A 6,765-nucleotide genomic window follows, 5' to 3' on the forward strand; every position below is an offset into this window, starting at 1 on the left:
TGTTCTTATAAATCCTCTTCTTGTAGAGTTTCGGAAGAATTCCAAGTGAAAAAAATAACAAAAAAGTAATGGAAGTAGCATGACTGTCCCTGTGGTAAAGGATAGTGAAGGTATAACATTTTAATCAGTGTTGGATCCAGGTTTGCCAATAGTAACTTCACTATCAACGTGTCTTGGATATATTTTTGTTGTGTTTTTGGACCACCAGCATATGTTGTTGTGTTTGAAGACATTGTGGTAGGGAACTATATAGTGATTATTTTAGTATCTTTCTCTTAGAACTGGAAAGGGTTTTGTTTTCTGAGTGAAGCACAAGTAAACCACAGTGAAACATGATATAGGAATGATAAACACCAAGGATGTGAAGTGGATGATTGAGTGTCATATGTGAAGTTTACTATCTCAGAAATAAAAAGACATAAGTTTAGATTCATCAATGTATTAGGAAAAGATCATTTTATTTACATTCACTATCTATTCTTAAATAATTCATTTGTTATGGAGGAATCTGTCATGTCAGTATTTACCTCAGCTGCAATGGTATTGTAATCATCTGAAACAAATAATATTTTTAAAAAACTTGTGTCCTAATCCTGATCCATTTTTATGGGTAATTAGATTATAATTGCTCTACTCTCATTTCCTTATTCTTTAGATAGATAGATATACATCTTATTATTCAACTATCCATTTCTAAAAAAAAAAACACACACAAAAAAAAAAAAACAGTCACCAACGTATGAAGCAATGACTTGGGTGTCATAATTTTAGTGGTCTGGATCAACACTAGGTGGAGTAATTCCTCTGACACAGTGCATACCTGAGCCATTCTGGAAGCATGTTAAGTCTACAATGGGGAACACTTGGGAGCATCTAGATCTCTGCTTTTGTAGGTGTTGAGTCTCCTCAGTATCTTTCTCCATTACCCTTGTGCTGGTATCAGCTTAACCAAGAGAGCAGCATTCTTGCTCATTTCCCTAATTTCTCTGTGGTTTCAGTTGGGGCCAGGGTGGAATGTGCTGGGTCATTTATATCCTCAAGTGCAGTTCCCATCTGAAAAATAGAAGCAGATTCTCCAACAGAGAGTGAAGTCAGTATTAGTTATATGGGATAGCCATTATTAATTTAGAGAGAATTAAAATTTTATAGTCTAAGGTTAGTGGGAGCTTGACAATGGAAAGCAGAATCATTATCTGGATATGATTCTGACTTGTTTCCCAGATCCAGATATGATTTCCTTTCCACTGAGTGGATCTGTTAGCCAGTCCAAGAGCACTTGGTTACCCAACATGACTGTGTGCCACTATTGCACCTGTGTGAGCATCACATCAAGTTTTTTGCTTCTGAGCTGCTTAGACTTTGAGTTGCTCGGGCAGATGTTGGCCACTTTTCCCTGGTAGCTCACATAACACCTTCCAGCACTAGATGGGCTAATTATCCGAGGACTGGTTCACCTCCGGATTCCAATCAGGTCTCTCCATGGTATGTGCCAACAGCATTTTCCATCTTTAGCAGTAGGGTCTTACCATTAATCTCTGGTGGAGTAATCAAGTGCTCTGACAGAAGTCTGTCTTGTTTGTTTTGGGAGATCTAATACGTCTCTCTGTTCAAAAGTTTATTGTGGAAGTCGACAAATTCATGGTATGCGGAATGACTGTCCAGCACCAAGGGAAAAGAAAAAGAAAAAAAGAAAAGAAAAGAAAAAGCCACAGAAGAAAGAGAACCAGGAGAAATTTGAGGTTAGGTTTTGTCTCATTCTCTCCAGGGCCCTTTGATTCAGGTACTTCCTTTAAGGTCTGCTTGCGGGTTCTACCTTTTAGTCTGATTTCCAGGATATAGAATTCTATGGAACCAGTTCAATTTGGGTTCAGATTTTGTTTTTCCCCCACCCACCCTTTCCCTTCCCCTAAGCCCTACCCTCCCTAATGTCTAAGCCTCAAGATGCTATTCAATTAGGTTAGCAACTTGGGCTGATCCAGGTTAGGAACTGCGTATGAGTGAGATCCTGGGATGATTGTCTTTTGATATTGTGTGAGTTCACTTAAAATGATCTATTCCAAGTTCAACCATTATTCTACAAATTTCATTGTGTCATTTCTTTTTCTTACTGCCAAGTAGAATTCCATTGTGTATATATACCACATATTGGTTATCCATTCATTTATTGATGTTTCTTATGGTTGAGTTTATTTATGTGGTGTATTACGTTGACCGATTTCTGTAGGTTAAACTGTTCCTGCATCCCTGGGATGAAGCCTACTTGACAAAGGTGGATAACACTTTTGATGTGTTGTTGAATTCAGTTTGCAAGGATTTTGTTCAGGATTTTTGCATATAAGTTCCTTAGGAATCATCTCTGTCTTCTTTAGGTATCAGGGTGATGCTAGATTCATAAAAGCAGTTGGGGAGGATTCTCAGTCTCTGATTATGTGGAATAGTTTGAGAAAAATTGGTTTCAGTTCTTCTATGAAGGTTTGATTGAATTCAGCTAAGAAGCCATCGGGCCCTGGACTTTTGTTTGGGGGGGACTTACATTTAGATAACACTGATTCTAAATTCTAATACCAACTTTGGGATGACAAAAGTGTGCCATGAAGAAATAATTTTAGGGTATGCATACCCAAAGATTCTAATAATATCAACCAATAGCCTTGCTTTTATTTCTGTTTGCACATTGCTATAATATATCATGAAAGTATATTGATTTGAAAATGCTCTACACTGAATGTCTCTCTAACATTTGGAAAACCTCCTTTCTAGTATAGCAAAAGATGGTGCTTGGCTAGAACCTTAGATAAGAAATAATATCTACATATTTTTTTATATTCCTTTTCTTTGAAATTATATTTCTTTTAGTTATAATTGTGGCCAATGTTATTATTAATCATACATCCATGAATATGGAACTTATCCATAAAATTTTTGGATCTTGTATAGCAGGTCACTTAAAAGAAAAATATAAATTAAATATCATGCATTTTATAGGAAATATTTCTTTTTTTTTTTTTTTTTTTGAGGTAGGGTCTCACTCTGACCCAGGCTGACCTGGAATTCACTATGGAGTCTCAGGGTGGCCTCAAACTCATGGTGATCCTCCTGCCTCTGCCTCCCGAGTGCTGGGACTAAAGGCATGCACCACTATGCCTGGCTAGGAAATATTTCTTGAAGCAGTAACCTGACTGATGTTTACGAGGCCTTACTGTCTTGCACAAAAGAGGGGAGAAATTACTATTAGAAAGCAGTCCTAAAGTCTTTGAATAATTAATATTTTGCAATATATAATTTTTTGATTGTGGTGATTTAAATGTATGGCCCCATAGGTTCACACATGATTTTATTAAAATGGAGATTGCAACTTGAGTCCCCTGCAGGTAAATCCCTGCTTAGGAGGTATGTCACTGGGGGCAGATCTTCAGTCCAGCTCTTTTAGGTGTGCTCAGAGCAGTTTGAGCTCTGGCTGTTGGTGTTTGCCTTGCTGGTGTTGGTTACTGTCTGCTGTGGATGCTGGAGTTAGCCACCTTTTTTCTGCCATGCTGGGACTTCCCCAGGACTCTGTAAGCCTAATGTAAAACCTTTCCTTCCATAAACTGCTTCTGGTCTGATGTTTGTCCAGCAACAGGAAACTAACTGCAACAATGGTTTTACTTATCTATAACTTTCATATTTTGCATACTTATCATAGGGCCCCCTGTTGTTTTTTTCTGCTTTGAAAACAGATACAGCATATAACACTGCCTCCAGAGTCAGATGTATGGAGTCTATTTCCTCAACAATCATCAGAATGAATAGTTTTCAGAAGAGAGGACTAAAGTAGAAAAGTCAAATGCAGTGTTTATACCCTCCTCCTACAAACTTTGACATTAACTTGCCATTTAGTAATGATCTTATGGAGCTAAAAGAAGTTGATAGGAAAACACAGAAAAAATGATCTCCATTTTGTAAATTAATAACAATTATTATAATAATTTAAGACTATGATTTCAAGGATCATTTCTTTAGTTCCTTATTAGAGAAGTTTCTCTGACTGTACAGTACTGCTCCCTTCCTTCCCTCCACACCAGATCCTGGAATTCACCAGCTATGGCTTTACTTGTGTGGCAGCCCAGTTCTGGGGAGCCAAGAATACATCTTGCCTTGCTATTTCTGCCTGGCAATGCCATTGCTTCTTCCACGAATTTGAAAGATGTGCTGGCAAGTCTGATACCTAAAGAGCAGGCCAAAAATAAGGCTTTCAGGAAGCGACGTGGCAAGATAGTGGTGAGCCAAATCACCATGGGCCTGGTGTATAGTAACATGAGAGGCATGAAGGGAGTGATATATAAAACATTAGTTCTTGATCCTGATGAGGACATCCACTTCTGTGGTCACAGCATATCTGAATGTCAGAAGCTGCTGCCCAATTCTATGGGTAGGGGAGAACCCCTGCCTGAAGGTTTATTTTGTCTGCTGGTAACTGGACCAATACCAAGAGAGGAGCACTATGTTGGCTGTCACAGGAGTGGCCAAAGAGAGCAACTCTGCCTTTTCATGTGGTCAGAGCCTTAGATAATTTCCTATTAGAGCAAGGAAAGCAGCTCCACCTTTTCACTTGGTCAGCATGCTGGACAACTTCCTAACACCCTGAACCTCATGTCTCAGCTCAGTGCTGCTATTATGCCCTCAACAATTAAGTAACTTTGCTCAGGCATGTGCTGAGGGAATCCACTCAACCAAGTATGGGAAGTTGATTTATGAAGACTTTATAGATCTGATTGCCAAACTACGAACTGTTGCAGCAAAAATCTACCGGAATCTTTACCAGGAGGCAGCAGTATGGGGGCCATTGACTCCAAGCTGGACTGGTCCCACAGTTGCACCAACATATACTGATGCCCAGTTCAGTGAGCTCATATTTGTACCTCACCATGTACAGTGACCAGGAAGGTCGCAATGCAAGTGCCCATACCAGCCACTTGGTGAGCAGTGCCCTTTCAGACCTTTACCTGTCCTTTGCAGCAGCTATGAATGGGCTAGCAGGGATTCTGCATGGACTTGCAAATCAGGAAACACTTGCCTGGCTAACACAACTACAAAAGGAAGCTGGTAAAAATGTGTCAGTTGAAAAGTTTCTAAAGCAGGATTAAAGAAGTTTTGGAAGAGTATATCATGTGAATTCAGATTTACCTCAATGCTAAAGAGTAGATTTAGATAGGAACAAGGAATTTTGGTCTCAGGTTGAAAGATGGATTACTTTTTTTGTAGTATTAGACATTTGAAACTACAATTTATTGTTACTAATTTTTTTAAAAAGTCTGTCTTTGGCTTAATTATTGGTGATTATTACAGTCATCCTCTTTGCCTTATGTGTTGAACTATGTCTAGAATTGGGTTTATGTAGATCCTGAACAGTGTTATCAAAGTTGAATTGGTATTTGTCACCTTTCTTTAAAAACTAGCATCTGTAAATGCCAGAGTTATCAAAGTAGATTGCTGTAACTAATAACCACTGCTTGATTCTCATATTTAAATTTTGTAATCTTTCAAATAAGAAACTTGTTCCTATGACTTATTTTGTGGGCAATAATTCCAACAGCTTTTAACAAATTGAATAAAGCAAATGTCCATGAAAAAAATAAGAAAAAAAAAAGTTATAAGGCTACATCTGAAATACACTCAACTCAGGACGAGTTGTCCTAGGCTATGGCCATATAGTACTAAGGAAGACAAAGCCACAGTATTCATGTCAGTGGGAATTTGCTCTGAAACACCTGCCTAATGATTCCCTGTTTAAGCTGGATGCTCAGCTTTACAAGATTGCACCCAATATCCTATTAGAGCAAGGAAAGGCAAGGAATCCTTAGCCCAATGTAGATGCTTACAGTGGAGGAGTACTGATCCAGTACTATGAAGTCACAGAGACAAACTACTACACAGCCTTGTTTGGGGTATCATGGGCACTGGATGTGCTGGCAAAACTCAGCTGGAGTGGAGCCCTGGGCTTTCCTCTAGAAAGGCCCAAGTCCATGAGTACAAATTGTCTGATGAAGTTTGTGGACTCTATTTCAGGGTAAAATGACATTTTGGAGGGAACACTGAGTACAAGAAAAGGAGGAAATTTAAAGATAAAGTTTTTTGTTTCAGGTGGGCCTTTAAAGGCTTAAGATTAAATTGCATCTGAGGCACTGAAAGTGTTTGAAGTTAAAATATAAAGTCAGACTTTCAAGGATGAAAAATAACCCTTTCCTCCCTAACCAACTCCCTTCTCCTACCTGGATTGAGCTGTAGTATGGCCAAGACGAGTGCATGTGGTATGTGTTTGATTTGGCCATCCCATTGCTAGAGTGAGTCTGGATCCTCTATCTTAGGTACAAGCAGGTACCAGTCACGCTGAAGCTTCTGCTTCCACACTTCACATCTTTCCAGATCAATACACCAGGACTGTGCCCTCTGTTCTCATGGGAGTCATGTTGGGTTGTCAATCCCCATGGCCTTCAAACATACATAGAAGCACCTCTAGCAAAACCTGTTGGTTTGCTGGGCATGCTTTGGCAATTTTTTTGTGCCACCAGGTTACCCCAAAGGCATGACATTTGTTGTGACTGGTATTTAATTTTTATTTCTTATTTTTAATATTCTCCCATTAAAATTAAAGTCTGTGAGTGTTCTGTTTCCTACTATATTAATACCTCCAGACTTTATACCTGCTGTGCTAAGGATGCTCTGGGTCTTGCCTTGTTGGTCTCTATTGGGTCCTGTTTGAGTAAGTCTATGTGACCTATGGTCTGC

The 6,765-nt window shown here is 39.0% G+C and overlaps 1 pseudogene; it reads left to right on the forward strand.

Moving 5' to 3' along the window:
• The first annotated feature begins 513 nt into the window (after positions 1 to 513).
• Positions 514 to 6,050, forward strand: LOC101613560 (annotated as a pseudogene).
• The last annotated feature ends 715 nt before the right edge of the window (positions 6,051 to 6,765 follow it).

This window comes from Jaculus jaculus, chromosome 12 (genome assembly GCF_020740685.1).
Source record: "Jaculus jaculus isolate mJacJac1 chromosome 12, mJacJac1.mat.Y.cur, whole genome shotgun sequence".
Taxonomy (NCBI): domain Eukaryota; kingdom Metazoa; phylum Chordata; class Mammalia; order Rodentia; family Dipodidae; genus Jaculus; species Jaculus jaculus.